This window comes from Lissotriton helveticus, chromosome 6 (genome assembly GCF_964261635.1).
Source record: "Lissotriton helveticus chromosome 6, aLisHel1.1, whole genome shotgun sequence".
Classification (NCBI taxonomy): domain Eukaryota; kingdom Metazoa; phylum Chordata; class Amphibia; order Caudata; family Salamandridae; genus Lissotriton; species Lissotriton helveticus.
In genome coordinates this window covers 1,817,122,749-1,817,139,110 of record NC_136067.1, presented here as the reverse complement: position 1 = coordinate 1,817,139,110, position 16,362 = coordinate 1,817,122,749, and positions in this window count along the sequence as shown.

Genomic DNA, 16,362 nt, shown 5'->3' with positions numbered 1-16,362 from the left:
AGTAGCGGCAGGAACGGCAATCAGGGGCACGGGGTGGCGAGGAAAGACAGCACCCAGGAATGGGCAGCAGAGACCGAGGGTGCAAGGCTCTGGAAAGGCAGTCGGTCCGGATCAGATTCCGTTGGAGTTTTACAAGATTTTTAAAGACTCTATCGGTCCAGACTTTATAGAAGTTATGCTGCTAGCCCAAAAGGGTGGGTTGGTCCCTGAATCCTGGGCGGGAGCAGATGTTGTTGTTTTTCTGAAGAAAGGCAAACCAGCTAGAGAGCCGGTCTCATACCGTCCTATTACATTGCTGAATAGCGATGTAAAAATCTTCTCTAAAGTTTTGGCAATGCGATTAAATGGGATTTTAAAAATAACTATTCACCCCTGTCAACACGTGTTTATAATGGGCCTGGGGGACCACACAACACGTGCGTCGGGTGATCACTCTTTTTCATGCAATGGAGATCTCAGGAGATCCTATGGCTGCTCTGTTATTAGATGCTGAGAATGCATGTGATAGGGTGTCCTGGGATTTCCTCTGGGAATCAATAAGATGGTTTGGGTTGGGGGAAGGGTTTATTAAGTCTATTCAAATGTTATACGCTGCACCTACTGCTTGCTTAAGGTTAAACGTGAATTACACTCTTCCTTACGGAGAGGGACACAACAGGGGTGCCCGTCCTCACCACTAATATTTGCTGTCTATTTGAATCCCCTAATAAGGTTATTTGAGTCCAATATCGGAATTTGCCCAGTTGTAAGTCAGGGGGTTGAATGTAAAATCCTTGCCTATGCCGACAGTGTGGCTATTGTCACCGCAGACCCACTCTCAGCACTGGAAGTGGTTGAGTCTATTGCACTATACTTTGGCATATATATAGTGGATCTGCACTTAATAGATCTAAAACTCAAATAGTAAAGAATCAGTTTTCCAACTATGAGGATCCCTCTGTCGTAGAATCGGCAATATATCCAGGCATAAAGGTTACATCTGATTTAGAAAAGTTGGTGGCCAAAAATATGGAACCTGTAATCAGGAAGGCTAGGCTTGACTTTGACAGGTTATATAATCTTCATCTCTCTTTGGTGGGACGGTGCAATGTCATTAAGATGATGTTTTTACCTAAGATTTTGTATTCGTTATGGGCAATCCCTTTGGAATTTCAAAAATCCTGGTTTATTATTTTGGCGGGTTTAGTCAATCGATTCATTTGGGCACATAGAAAAACTAGGAGGGCTTTACGGTTTATGTCTTTGCCACGGGAAAAGGGGGAGTTTTATGTTCCTGATTTCCGTAGTTATTATTGGGCAGCTGCTTTGCAATACATGGGGATTTTAGTTGGGTCATGTCCCGGGGATATGGAAGGGGAAAATGAGCTCCCAGGTGCTTACAAATTACTATTGGGCGAGCATACCGAGTACTGTTTTTGGAAGTTTACAGAGCCCAGTTCTTATAAGAGGACAATATTTAAGACCTTGCTATCGGCTTTTAAGATCTGGGGGGGCCCTAAAAAAGAAGATTGGTCTGGGGAGACTTAGTCATTATAGGGTGCTTTACAAAAATCCCACCCTTCCGGAAATCTTCTTAGACGAGACTATGGCAGGATGGGCTAAAAAGGGCATCCGAAAGGCTAGGGACCTAATTTGGAACGAAGGATTTCGTCAATATAGAGATTTTCAGATGGAGTTCGGGCTTTAAAGGGGTAATTTTTTTAAATATTTGCAACTGCGTAGCTTTTTTGGCAAAAAAATTGGGGGGGCAGCGGATTTAACACCAATGCAATCATTGATATTATGCAACATAGTGTTAAGGGGTCTATAAAGCTAATATATGCAGAACTGATTAGCTAAAAACTGGATGATTTAATTAAACACGGAACTAAATGGGCTGAACGTGTAGGGGCTGCTCCAGACGCACTTATAAAATCTCTGGAACTGGCCCAGACTGTTCTGTGCTCTGCCGGGCTTCAAAAGTAACAATATAGAACTCTCTATATTACACCCCGGCTAATATAGCATAGTGGGGTGGGCTATCGGGGACCTTGTGTCCTAGATGTGGGGGGACCGAAGCGGATTTAGTGCACATGTTTGCATCTTGCCCTCGACTGCAAGGGTTACTGGAATTCATTAGGGAATTCATAGATCGCTCACTTGGGATAAAAAGTATATTAACCCCAGAACTAATCTTGCTTGGACTTAGCAGTACGAGATTAAATGAGATAGCTGGCCAATTCCTTTTTATTGCTATGGCGGTTCTGAGGATTAATACTGCTTCTGCATGGTTAGATCCTCTCCCCCGACCTTTCAGCAATGGGTGGCTCGGCTACTCTCTATATACACACTAGAGAGGGCGATTTATGAAAGGAGGGGAAGAAAGCGAAGCTGCTGGGGCAGAATATCTGTGCTCCTATAATTACAAGGAAAGAATCAGACTGATTCAAAATCGCAATGTAATCAAATCCATCATAAGGCTGTTACAAACTGGTTAAGTATAATCAAACTATGGGCAATCTTATTTACGCTATATCCTCTGTCGCTATAATTGGCTACTTTTTGTTCAGCTATATTTTGGTTGCTTGTCTCTTTACATATCGCCTAATTATTTGTTTGATCTTGTGATTTAGTCTTATCTCCCCTAAACCTTGCATTTTTTTTCCTTGTTGTCTTGTTTATTTGGTTAATGTCACTGTGCTGATACCCTGGGAGAAAAAGTGTAAAATCTTAATAAAGAATTTTTTTTTTTAAACATGTTTTCTGTCTGACATACAATGCATTAATATGTAATTATTTTTTTTTAAAACAAGAAAGAAAATGCTTAAAATGTTGATAGTTTTTATATGTAAATAGAAAATAAATAGTTTTTGTTAAATAAAATTGGTAAACAATATAAGCTGTCTTTTTGGGAATGGGCTACATAAAATAAATGGTGTCTCAGTTTAGAGGAAAAATGCAAGTGGGTGGACAAATTATAAAAAGTGTAAATAAAACGCAACACTTTAGGAAGCCTAAAAGCTTAACATGCATTTAATGGAAAAATCATCATTCAAGCACATTCGATAATCGAAAATTGCCATTTCAAAGGACCACAGCTTTCACCCAAAATCACTTTGGAGCATGTCATTTTGAAATCTATACATAACAGTAGAATGCTAGAACACTTGATTCGTACTGTTATTTTAAGTGAAACCAAATAATGAGCAGATTGAAGGAGCTGATGGTAGGATCTGCTCCCAAGACAGAATGCAAGAAGTCCTTGAGAACAGGATACTTACAGGCACATGCATCAATGTAGGCTTTTGTGATTCCTTAATTGTGATTATTAAGGAATCACAATTAAGGAATTGCAAAAGCCTGTGCATGTAGGAATTGCTATAAAATGAGGGATTCCCAAACATTCCTGAATTGCGAGTCGCAAATTGCGAGTCACAATTAAGGAATGGCTTCCCATTCTTTCCTATAGGCTACAGGCCCAAAGGAAAGAATGGGGAATTGGAAGCGCAATTTCAAGGGTGCAAGGGTGTTAAAAGGACACCCTGTTGCACCCCTGAAGTTGCTCTGCATACACATGTTGCGCACACACATTCTCCAAGGGCATGTGTGTGTGTAACCTACAACTTTGAAAAATGCATTTAAGTGCATTTTTCAAAGTTTTTGTAAATTAGCATCAAGTTCAAATTTAGGGTATTTTGCGTCTCTTATTAGCAAAATCGCTATTTGCAATTTCATCATGGATTGCATTTAAGGAATCTCAATTTGCGATTCCTTAAATGCAATCTCAATTTAAGAAATCGCACTAAATTGTGATTTTTTAAATTGCGAGAGCCTTACAGTTTGATGCATTGCAGAAGACCTTTTTGCAGACGCAAACAGCCGATTTTTGCGAATCGCACCATTTGCCCTCGCAAAAAAGGTTGATGCATGAGACTGAATTTTTTTAAAAAAAAATGCTAATTTGATCAGTTTTTGCGAATTCACGCTCTTCAGTGCCAGTGTTTAAAATGAGGCTACGCTTACTATTGGATGAAGAAAATGTGCAGTTTTATGACTAAATAAAATGGCTTCTGTGTTTTAGAAATACATGCAAGCATTTTAGGATTAATGCACTCTTCTGATTAATATAAAAACCATATAAAAATCCTAAAGTTAATTGAATCTATACATGATAAGTCACACATATTGGCATATTCCTATTAAAGCAATAGTGTGAAGACACTGGAATGATCGATTTCAGTTTCTCAAAACTCATAGAGAATTGTCATTGGAGCAAGTTTATATCAATCAATCAATCAATCATAAAAATTTGTATAGCGCGCTACTCACCCGTAAGGGTCTCAAGGCGCTTATATACAAAGGGGATGAATTAAAATGCCCATAGAGAGTCAAAGACTTGTTCCATAAAAATAATTTTTAAATTTCACATTTAAAAAACCAACTGAACTATCCAAACCGATAATAAAGTCATACCCACCAAGGCAGCTGGGGTATCAGAGTCAAGTTCCAGGCGATGGTCCTGGCCACTCTATGTTTCACTCTTCACACACAAATGTTAAAGAACACCTGACAATGCAGGCTTTAAATGGCTGGCCCTGGCAGACTAGACACCTAATGGGAAGAAGGAAACACAGGTATTGAAGGAGAAACAGGCGGGACAGATGAAGTGGGAGGCAAAACAAGTGGAGTAGAGGTGGTTGGAGGAATCTGAGATGTTATACCTGCTATCAAGGAGGTCAAGAGGATCCATAAAGTTTGAAGCTGTTCAGTGATTAATTCTCAGAGACGCCAGACCTCTCCAGCTAAGTCCCCAATATCTCGAGAATCAATCCCTGAACTTCTTTGATTTGCCTCAGGATATCCTTGAAAGCAGTCGATGAGACATACTGTTGTGGAAGGGAGTGGCCTACACAAAAGGGCTTTGGAGTGTTATAGGTTAAAGTGTCTCTGGACTGCTGGTGTTGTTCTGGAAGGGTACTTGAAGGAAGAGATGAAGGCAGTACAGGTGATGCAGCTGGAGGCACCAATTGTATGACAGTCTTTAGATGTTAAGGAGGGTTGTGTACAGGCCAGATAGTGGCAAGACCAACTATTCAGGCACCAGTGGTGGTCTTTCTAAAGGCCAAAATGAGGCCCACAATCAGCCTCCTCCTGGCTTGTGGTGGCCACATCCATTGCCCCCACAGTTGACTCTACAGCCTCCAGAAGAATTATTGTGTTGACTCATCTTGTTTATTTCCAGGTGGGTGCACTCACCCTGCTTGCGTGTGCTTCCTCCTCCTAGTGGTAGAGAACTGTTGTGCCCAACTTGCAGTCAAGGATCTTCTTTCATGCCTGTGTCTTGTCCAATGGTGGGTGACCAAACAAGTTCACTAGTAAGCAAGGTGAAAAAAATGTTTTTTTAATTCAAATGTTTAATTCTACCTATCAAATCATCTTCATTTAAAAGGTGTATTACATCCCCAAAACCAAGAAAGGATATTGTGTAGCCTTTACCACACTTTTAACAAGACAATATTTATTTGGTAAATTGAAACAGGTATTCAAAGGGAAAAGAAAATGTGTGGAAAGAGGGTTGATTTTCTTTGCATAAAGGTAAAGGTTTACAAAACACTTTGACTAAATGGAAATGTTAAGTATCACAAATGTTAAACTTATGTTTTAACAGGGTCGAAAAAAATACATTTGAGAGCATTTCCATTATGTCATGATAAGATAACTAGTAAATGCAACCAAAAATACATAACATGCATGTTAGTATTTGTAAATTTTCATTTCTTTCATAACACACAAAGTCTGCAGGTTAAATACAATAAGGAATGTTAAAGCATAGTTTATACTGCACTGTCAAAACTCAGGTGCTCCTAAGTGATCATACACTTATCGCCTGTCTGCAGCTCAAACTCTTCCAGCTAAGTGTAAGGTGTCAGGGAGGCCACTCTAAATATCTTAGTTTAGAGTGTTTGTCATGCTGGGGTATCGAGAAAGTGTCTGGACAGACACACCCAGAATCTTTAACTCCTAGCTGTCCCGGGGTCCACTGCTACATTTGCATGTCATAAAGAACTGGGCCTGCCTTATATTTCAGAAATTATTAAAGTTAATCTCCTTCTTTTGTGGCACAAGGTGTGGTCCTCCGATGAGCCCGGTTTTAATTGAGATGTGATTAAGGACTGTCTCAAATTGGAAGGGGTATCCAGGATTTTATGGATTAAATATGTAAAAGAACTGTCGTACGACATCGGCCACCCGGAATACTTTGATTCTCCAACTTGTTTAGAAAGTATATCGAGGAAGAACCTGAAACTAATATGTTTAAACTATGTAAAAAAAGAAAAGCCTTCAGTTATGGAGAATCATTTGATGTTACGGTGTAATGGTATTCAGCCCTATTTGGTACAGGTTCAGGGATGCTACCCACGCATGCTGTTAACACGTTTCCGTGGTGGGTCCTTTTTTAGAATGATTACCTTCCCGGAGGTAAAACTCATGGTCCAAAAAGTTGTTACCATGCCCATGTGACAATGTTTCCATTCAATCTATGTTACACTGTATCTTCTTCTGTAAATTCTATGACCTTCCAAGGAAGAGATTTTTAATACCTATTTTAAAGAAGTTGGAATTTCGACAATGTAGAACGGCATATTTGAGGCTTCAAATGTTAGAGAATGAATTGATTATGTTTGCTGTATCGTCTTTTTTAAAAACTGTTACTAGATATAGGAATACAATGCACTAATTCTCTAGTCTTCACTAAATGAGTTCAACATTCTTGTGTAAATAATATACCCAGCTTCTTATTTTTTAACAATGATCCTGGTTTAAGAAGGATTTAGAAGAATATTGTACATGTAAATATGTTTGGTATATTTTATTCTATTTATTGTGCTTTTATGGTTTTTAAGAAACAAAATCGAATAAAGCTAATTTTGATTGATTGATTGATAGTCTTTAACTCATGTTCAGTGACAAAGCTCCTCCAAGTACTCTCGGCATTCCTTTCCATGCCAGATGTGAACTCCAGCTGTACTGCAGTGTGTGTTGATGCCCCTCCAAATTTTGCGTGTGCTGCATTTCTCAGCAGAATCTCTGGACCCCCATGAATCTGAAGATATTTTTGGAAGACCCTTGACAAATAATCTCTAATTTTACATAAGAGAACAGTGAGGCCTCTTATCTTGTCCATCAGCCATGTTAGGGGATTGGATGAAGAAAGAAGCAGCAGGATGGAGGAGGATGTTGTTGAGGTAAAAAGATGGCTCAAAATGCAAGTTAAATGATCGACTTTCTCTTCCTGTATGCAATTTCCTGTAGTGGTCGGTGGAGATCTCCACCCAACTTCGTAGCTCTCTGCCTCATGTACACAGTATACAAGTCCACATGCAGGAGGTAAAGATGTGCATATAGAGGAAAACCCTCTGCATGTAGGAATAAGACCATTGCATATAGAGAAACCCAACAAAGTCTCAGACATCTGAAGAGAGATTATTTGTGTGCATCATGTATGTGTCAAAGTAAATTTTGGAGTATGTATGTTCTAAAATATGAGTGTGTTATATGAGAGCTCATACTTCCATATTGTTAATTAAAAATGTTTGAATTGCCAATTTATTTTGTACCAAAGAAAAGTATGTCCGCTAGTGGTATTATTTAAGTTAAACAGAGTTTCATGAGGAAGGCATTAGCAGCAGCCGCTCCATTAGAGTTGAGGAGCACCACCCCCTCCCCTTGCTACCACCAGGAAATAAAACAATAATAACATGTGTTTTAAACCCCTTTTATTATCATTTTACTTTAATCCCCTGGTGTTTGGCCGGCCTTCTCAGGTCGACCAAACCCTCATGCGCAGTGAAGCTCTATCCAGCCCCAGCTGCATTGCTAGGGCTGAATAGAGCAGGCACAGGCTCCCAGTCTGTCTGGGAGCTCAAGTTGCCGGCACTCAGGCCTATCCTGAAGCTGCCAGCATTTTGGACCAAAATGGTACAAAGTAAACTGTCCAAACTGATACAGGTAGGTGAAGAACAAGGCTGAATACCTAAAAAAGTAGCACAATATCTGTTCAACAAAACCCTAGGATGCCACTAATGTATGTCCTTCCGAAGATTCATAAGGACACCACCAACCCACCTGGGAGATCATAATTTCGGGGGTCAATTCCATTCTAGAGAGACCAGCTATAGATATCAACACTTTTTTCAAACCACTGGTCGAAGCAACAACAAGCTTTTTGCGAGATACAATGCAAGCAATTATGATCCTGGAAGTCCATCCCTTCAACCAAGAAGCGGAATAGTTGGTGACACTTGATATTGGCGCAGCGCGGCTCCAGAAATTCTTCATAAACCACCACCTATAAACCCACGGAACTACTTACAAATTCCTTCAACTGGGCCCGTCCTTTCAACCTAACATTCATACGCACATTTATTCTGTACCGAGGATTCAGTATTGGTTCAAAATGGAGTCGCGGTGCTATAGTGGAGTGCCTGAACTAAACTTTATACATTATTTACAACTGCAGTTTTATTTCTAAATACCATGGTCTTCATTAAAGTAAGGGAAAATAATATTTCCCCACTATTCATAATTAATTTGGATCTGCTAGTAAAAGTTGACTAAGGAAGTATCAAGTCCAGCTTAATTCTTCATTTATTTAATTTTTATTCTCGAAATTTCAATTCTCCTAGCAGGATCTTTACTTTTAAAAGACTAGAGAAAATAATTCAGTTTGCAATAAAATGCTGAAAGAAAAGGTTACATTTTCAATAACATTCATTTATTAGCAATGACAGCAGACGGAAATAAGACTGTGAAATTTTACCCAAATGAAGAAGCGAAGACATCAATACAGAATGTAATAATTCCAAACAAAAACCTCTCTGCCTCTCTCTCCCTCTCTGGACTTCACACCCATTCAAAAGTTAAAGTCGAGAAAAATTTCAAAGTCCCTGCGCCTCAATGAAAAATTGTGCAGACCGACAGCAGCACGGAGGGCAAAAATCAAATCGAAAAGCAAGCCTTTTTTCAATGTCCCAAACGTCCTTTTTATACCCTTTTTCACTAACTTATCTATCTAAATTCGTAACTCTTAAGTTCTGAAATGTCTGTGATTGGTCAATTTGGAGTCGAATGAGCATCATCTCATCATTCTTTATTCAAATTTCTGCACCGTCATCATCACGTTGCTGCAATTGGGGTGTCATTTAAATTGATATTAGTCTCTTTATTCCCACGGGTAGAATATTTGCTTCGCTGTCATCTTGGCTTAGGCCCCATAAAATGGCCACGCTGTCTTTGACCCACACTGTTCAGTCACAGGCAGCTTGCATCTCGATTCTGGCACCTGCGCACTTCTGTCGCCATCTCGGAATTTCAATTCATTTTTTCTTTCTTTCTCATGTGCTCGCTTAGGCCTCAATTTAGGAACTATCATGGAAACAAACACAAATAAATGTAAGTTTATGAAATTAAGCACTTTCTGTTTACCTCCCCCCTTCTAATGATAACCCAGTTAGTATTTACCTAGCTTTAAGCGATATTTATGCGTAATTTGACTTACCAGTCTTCATGATTTAGGCCACAAGTACACAGACAGAAGCACATTCATGCATTTTCTTTTTAGATTATAATATATGCGTACATTTTATGACACAATATTCGACAAATTAGTAAATTATTGCTTCTGCAAAAACATGCAAATTAGTATCCCACGTGTATTTGTGTATGCAATTTACTCTAGGTTGGTTAATTTAAAAAAAACATTTGTTTAGTATTTGTCACTGTTATGGAGAGTTAACTTTACAAGGGGTATACAAAAATTTTGTTTTCCACCTTGCTCCATCAACTTCCCCCTTTGGTGATTTTATCACCAAATTACCACCCAAAATTGTGAAATTTTTTATAACTCAACATGTATCAAATTCTTCTAATTAGTAGTTGGTATAATTCTAGTTTCTTCTATTTTCTTTGTGTCTTGATAAATCCTCTCTTTATATTGCTCCATCTCAATATCACCCTTTTCTCTCTCCCTGTTTTGTTGTTCTTCAATCTTTTTCTTCAAAATTCTTTTTACATTTCTTCTTTGTCTACATTGACAACTAAGTCTCAAAATTAAAATCACTACTATATTTATAGTCACTGGTATTAGTTTTTTACCTATTATAGATTTACTTATTTCATAAAACCAATTTCTAACTGCTGATAAACTTCTACCAAGTTTTTCAAGCACACCTTCTACTTCTAATGGCTCTATTTCTTTATGCAACTGGGTAATATTCGTAATACATTTCTCAATGTTCTGACTTTGGTCAGGGATATAAGTACAACAGTGTTGGACCTTCAACATTCCACAGACTCCTCCCTCTTTTGCCAGTATTATATCTAAGTGTGTTTATGAGAAGACAAGGGAACCCTAAAAGTAACCAAGGACCTAGGGGAATATAGTATTATATTGAACAGTGGTCCTTGTAAGAGAAAGGATTAGATCAAAGTAATACATATAGAACACAATGAAGTCTATATAGGCTACCCAACCGGGTAGAAATGTATTTATAAATTGTGTTCTATATGTATTACTTTGATCTAATCCTTTGTCTTACAAGGACCACTGTTCAGTTTTATATCTAAAGCAAGTCGATTTTGCATCACCATACTTCTCATAGCAAACATTTCTGTATTAACCATTAGAAATCCTCCAGCTGTGTCAGTTGACAATGTATCTACAATTGTTGACAATTTTCTTATTCGGTTTGCATTAAATGATATGCCCACTGCTGGTATTAATGCTCCAAAAACATCACCTATTATTTCGATGACACTTTCTCTTTTACGACGACTTAAAGGTTTGCCTATTTCATGAATTACATTCGTACATCTGTCAACATGAACATATTTTGGAAAAACCAACCCAACTTAACATGAACCATACCAATGGTCCGGTAACCTATAATAAGCTTTGTTTCCACACAAGACGTATATACCTGGGAAAACTGGATCATTTCCACCTTTAAATCCCCATCCCCCTTTGATAATATATGTGTCTTCACATTGACTTGCTCCCACAAAATAATTGTCATACACAGTATTGTCTCTTTGAATACATAACTTCCATTGGTGTATCAATACTTATAGCAACATTTACATTGTGTCCTTCAATATTATCATCTGAAAATACCCATTTATTTGATTTAGTTTGTTTCACTTTTTCTCGTCTTTTATACTGTTGTCTCCTTTCTTCAACCATATTCAAGAAAGCTGTTTCCTCATTTCTCATTTTACAAGTCAAATTATGTTTAAAAGCATAATCCTGAGTCAATTCTTGGGTTTCCCAAAAATATTCACCAAAACATTTTGCAGGCTTAATTTTGTTGAGTTCTGCGACAATTTTCAATTTTGCAAATACATCATCCGAATCTGAATAATAATATTCTAATTTACCAGATCTATAGGAAAGACTAGTTATAACACTACAGGTCACATCATATGTCAATGGCAAATGGTGGTAGGTCACACCTTCTGACACAGATGCAGGCAATTTTACACAGACGTAACAATCGCTGGCATCCATTGTCCTCACATATTCAGACAACAATTTTGAAAAAGTAAGCCTAGAGAAGTCACTCACAGAATTATCTTGATGAATTTCAGGCCTATATACATGTAACTTTTTATCTTTTAATTCATTATTTGTATCTATCAGACTTTCATTTACTTTCGATTTTTCAATGTCAGGAGCAAAAGAGATAAAAATAACAAGAATTAACCATATCATCATTAATATTCCAGTACAGATTAACCACATTCTACACCATTTTCTAAAGATTGAACATTTTGATTTAATCGTTTCATTAGTAGCCAAATTCTTTTTTTTTACACAGATGATAATACAATCTTTTTACCTTCAATTGTCTCTTTACAACCTTGTTTAACTTCCAATGTTCCTTCAAATTCAATTACAGTTTCACTTGGACATATACTTGGATATATATATCCCCTTATTTTCACAGTGACATATTAGAAGAAATTATTTTCACTTTTTTATGTTACAGCCTTCTCACTTTCTTTTTCAACACCTTGGTTATACAAGCTTTCTTGTCTGCTGTTTACTTCCCTTATTGGAGGTAATACCATGTAAGTCCATTCAGGTTACTTGTATTTCTGGTTTGGTCTTCTCACCCTTTTTGGCCTTTGCCCAACTTCTATTTTCTTTCCCAACAGTTCCTTTGACTGGTTATTTCATTCACTTAATCCTCTTGGACCTTTGTTCTGTTAACCAGTTTAATCTTTAGTCCATCAATTTCTTTAGGCCAATTATCTCCTTTTCTTTCTCTCTTTATTTCAGGTTCCGTAGTGTTTCGTTCTACTCTCCAAGTTCGTTTTCTTAAACTTCTACTTAGTTCAGTGTCATCATCACTGTCATCATTTTCTGTCTCAGACCTTTCTATAGTTTCATTTATAATGATTTTCACAGGATCTGATTCTTTTCCAGAATAAGAATTGTCTTTAGTCAGTTCTCTCACTCTCTTAGGAACTTCTCCATACCTGGTACATGGAAGCTCATCCTCATCGTGAGTTATTTCCTTTTCACCAGTTTCGAGATTTCTGTTCCTGCTTTCAGAGCTTTCAGACTGTCCTTCAGTATTACCAGCCTTATTTTAACTTAGCTCAGTGTCCTTGCTGGCATTTGTTTCTACCAAATCTCGACTTACAGTTCGATCTTCAATATTTGGTACTTCAACAATTAAATTTTCTCCTTCTGATGCAGAGCTAGTATCGGATATTTCCAGACGTCGACGAACACGTCGAGCTTCAGTATCTGGATCTTTTTCTGGTTCACCTTCAGTGTCTGAATCAGTGGTGCTTTCACTCTCCTCCTGCAGATTTTCAGGCTCTGGCACACGAATAGTGTGACTAGCATGCACCCATCTTTTGAGTCCAGCACTCTTTACTGCAGTGGTACTAACAAGAATTACTTGTCGTGGCTTCTGCCATCGAGGCACCAAACAATTTCTTCTCCTGTGAACTTTTATCCGCACCAAATCTCCAGGTATTAGATCATGAGCTGGATATTTTTCATTCGTTTGTGACTCAGTTCCCACCTGATGGAACACAGAAGTTACTACGTCTGACAGATTTTTGCAGTAATCCAGTATGATATCATCATTTAAGCTCAACAGTTTATCAACTGGTACATATGCTTGTCTCATTACTCTTCCCATCAAAATCTCATGTGGACTTAATCCTGTTCTCTTGTCAGGAGTGCTCCCTAGGGTCATCGGAACAAGTGGTAAGGCATCGGGCCATTTCAATCCTGTGGCCAGACACATTTTTGAAATTCTGTTTTTTATGGTTCCATTTACTTGTTCAACTACCCCTGAGGCTTCTGGTCTATAAGCACAGTGCAATTTTTGATGAATGTCCAGTGCTTCACAAATCATTTGCATTAGTTCATTTTGGAAGTGGCTTCCACGATCTGTTTCAATTGTTACCGGAAAACCGTAGCGTGGTATTATCTCTAGTAACAGGAGTTTTCAACAGTTACTCCACCGTTTCTCCTTGTGGGAAATGCTTCAAACCATTGTGAGAATAAACAAATAATTACAAGAACGTACCTAAGTCTGTTACATGGTGTAAGCTCAATGAAATCCAATTGCATTCTAGTGAATGGACCTCCCTCCCGACCTATGGTTCCCAAACTTACAACAGTTTTCCTCCTTGGATTCAGATGTTGACAGACTAAGCACCTCTGGCAAAGGCTCTCAGCAATCATCCTAAATTTTGGGTTGTACCACGTCTGTCCAAACAGCCTAATTATTGAATCTCTTTCTCTATGGGCTTGACCATGATACATTCGGGCCATGTTTGAAATCATGTTATCTGGCATTACTGGTCTTTCATCTTTGTAAACCCAGATTTCATCCTCTTCTCTTTGTCTACAGCCTGCCTTAAACCAATTATCTTGTTCTTCTTCACTAGCCTCTTCCTGCATTTGTTTTACCTCCTGCCATGTCTCTACTACAGTTGTTAGCATTAAAGGACTTCAAACATGTTCAGTTTGTCTATCCCGATTAATGGATGCTTGATTTTTAGCACAGTATTTTGCAATTGAGTCAACATATTTGTTGCCTTTTGTGATATAATCATCTCCCCTCTTGTGAGCAGTGCATTTGACTACTGCTAATTTATCTGGTAATTGTATGGTATAAATCAACATTTTCACAAATTCAGCATTTCTGATGGGGGATCCTGCCGAAGTCATATAACTTCTTTGGGACCACAGTTGACCATAATCATGGACAACCCCGAATCCATACTGACTATCAGACACTATGGTAATCCTGATTTATTTTCCCAACTCACATGCTCGAATCAAAGCAATCAACTCAGCAATTTGAGCCGACCGGATTCCTTCCAAACAAGATGCCTCCAAAATGTCTGCTACTGTACAAACGGCATAGGCAGCACTCAATACACCCTCATCTGTTCTCAGGCATGATCCATCCACGATCATCACATAGTCATATTCAGGTAAAGGTACATCTTTGATATCGGACCTTGGTTTGATGCAATACTCTAGTGCATCCAAACATTTATGATCCACTTCATCTCTTACTTCCACATTCATGGAATCAGGTAATAATGTAGATGGATTTACATTTACACATCTTGAAATTGTAACATTGTCTGTACCTAGAATTGTCTTCTCATATTTTGTCATCCTGTTATTAGTAAGACACTGCGTCTTACTCCTAGTGAGGAGAATCTCCACAGAGTGAGGTACATATACTCTCAACGGAAATCCCATCACTATGATTTCACTTTGTTCAATGCTCATGCTTGAGGCAGCTACTCCCTTTAAACATCCCGACAATGCCCTTGCAACGTGATCCAAAACAGCAGAGAAGTATGCAATTGGTTTTCTAAGTTTTCCATGTCTGTGTATTAAAACTGACAATGCACATCCTTCCCTTTCCCTGAAATATAGCTCAAACTCTTTTTCATAATCTGGTATCCCCAGAGCTGGTGCTTCACATAGACTCGTTTTTAACTGTTCAAAAGCTTCCAGTTCTGCCTTGTTCAGAGTTATTGGGTTTTTTATATCTGCTTTTGTCAATCTTTGTAAAGGTTTTGCTATTAGTGAGAATCCACAAATCCATTGTCAACAATATATGACCATTCCAAGGAACATTTTCACCTGTCTCTGTGTTTTTGGTGGTTTCATTCCCTGTATCATTTTGATCCGTTCTAGAGTAACTTGTCTGATTCCCTTTGAAATCTTGTGTCCCAAATATTGCACTTCTTTTTGACAAAACTGTAATTTTGATGGTGACACTTTATGTCCTTCATCTGCCAAATGATTTAACAAGGTAACAGTATCTGTGACACATGCTTCTTTTGTTTTTTATGTCAATAACAGGTCATCAATATATTGGACAAGAACTGATTCTCCAGGTAGACTTAGATCTTCTAATGACTTCTTTAATAAGATTAAGGGACTTTCAGTATAAGCCTGAGGAATTCAACACCACGCTAAAATACGATTTTTGAATTGGAATGCAAATATTGGCTGGCTTTCAGGCTGCAATGGAACAGTAAAGAACGCATTACATAAATCAATGACTGTATACCATTCTGCATCATGTGTAATTTCATATAAAATTACTGCTGGGTTTGGCACAATTGGACAACATGGAACGACTATTTTGTTTACCTTTCTCAGGTCCTGTAATATTCTACGGACTGCTTTCTATTTCTCTCAAAATTCTTTTTGAATTCGGGTAACTCACTCCTTCTTTCACAGAAACTTTTACGGGATCTACATTTTTCATCAATCAAATATCCTCTCCTGTAAAATTCCACACATGATCTTTAACTACCTCTTTCAGCTCTTCTGGTATTTTTTCTCGTTCAAACACAGGAAACATCTTATTCTTTTCTGCCTCAATTAGTGTCATTGTCATTTTATACAGACTATCCTCATCCGCAGTCTGGAGTTCTATGCCATCTGGTGAACAATAAATGGCACAGTTCATTTTGCACAATATATCCCTTCCGAGGAGATTGCTGTCACACACAACAAATTGATGCATGTCTTTGAAATTTCCAATTTCAATCTCAATCGGCTTTGTTAAAGACGTTTTGATCTGCTGATTTGCTACACCTACCACTTGTATATATTCACCCGAGAGAGGAAGATTATGAATTTCCACTGATCCAACAGTAGAATGGGTAGCACCTGTGTCCACTAGGAAAGTTATATCTACATCATTCACGTTTCCATTCACATATGGACCAGACTGATCTACCTCCAGAGTAGCGCCAAGCACGCACTCTTCTCCCTCTCTCAGGCACCGTCAGAAACTATCATCCGACTCGCTTCCGTCC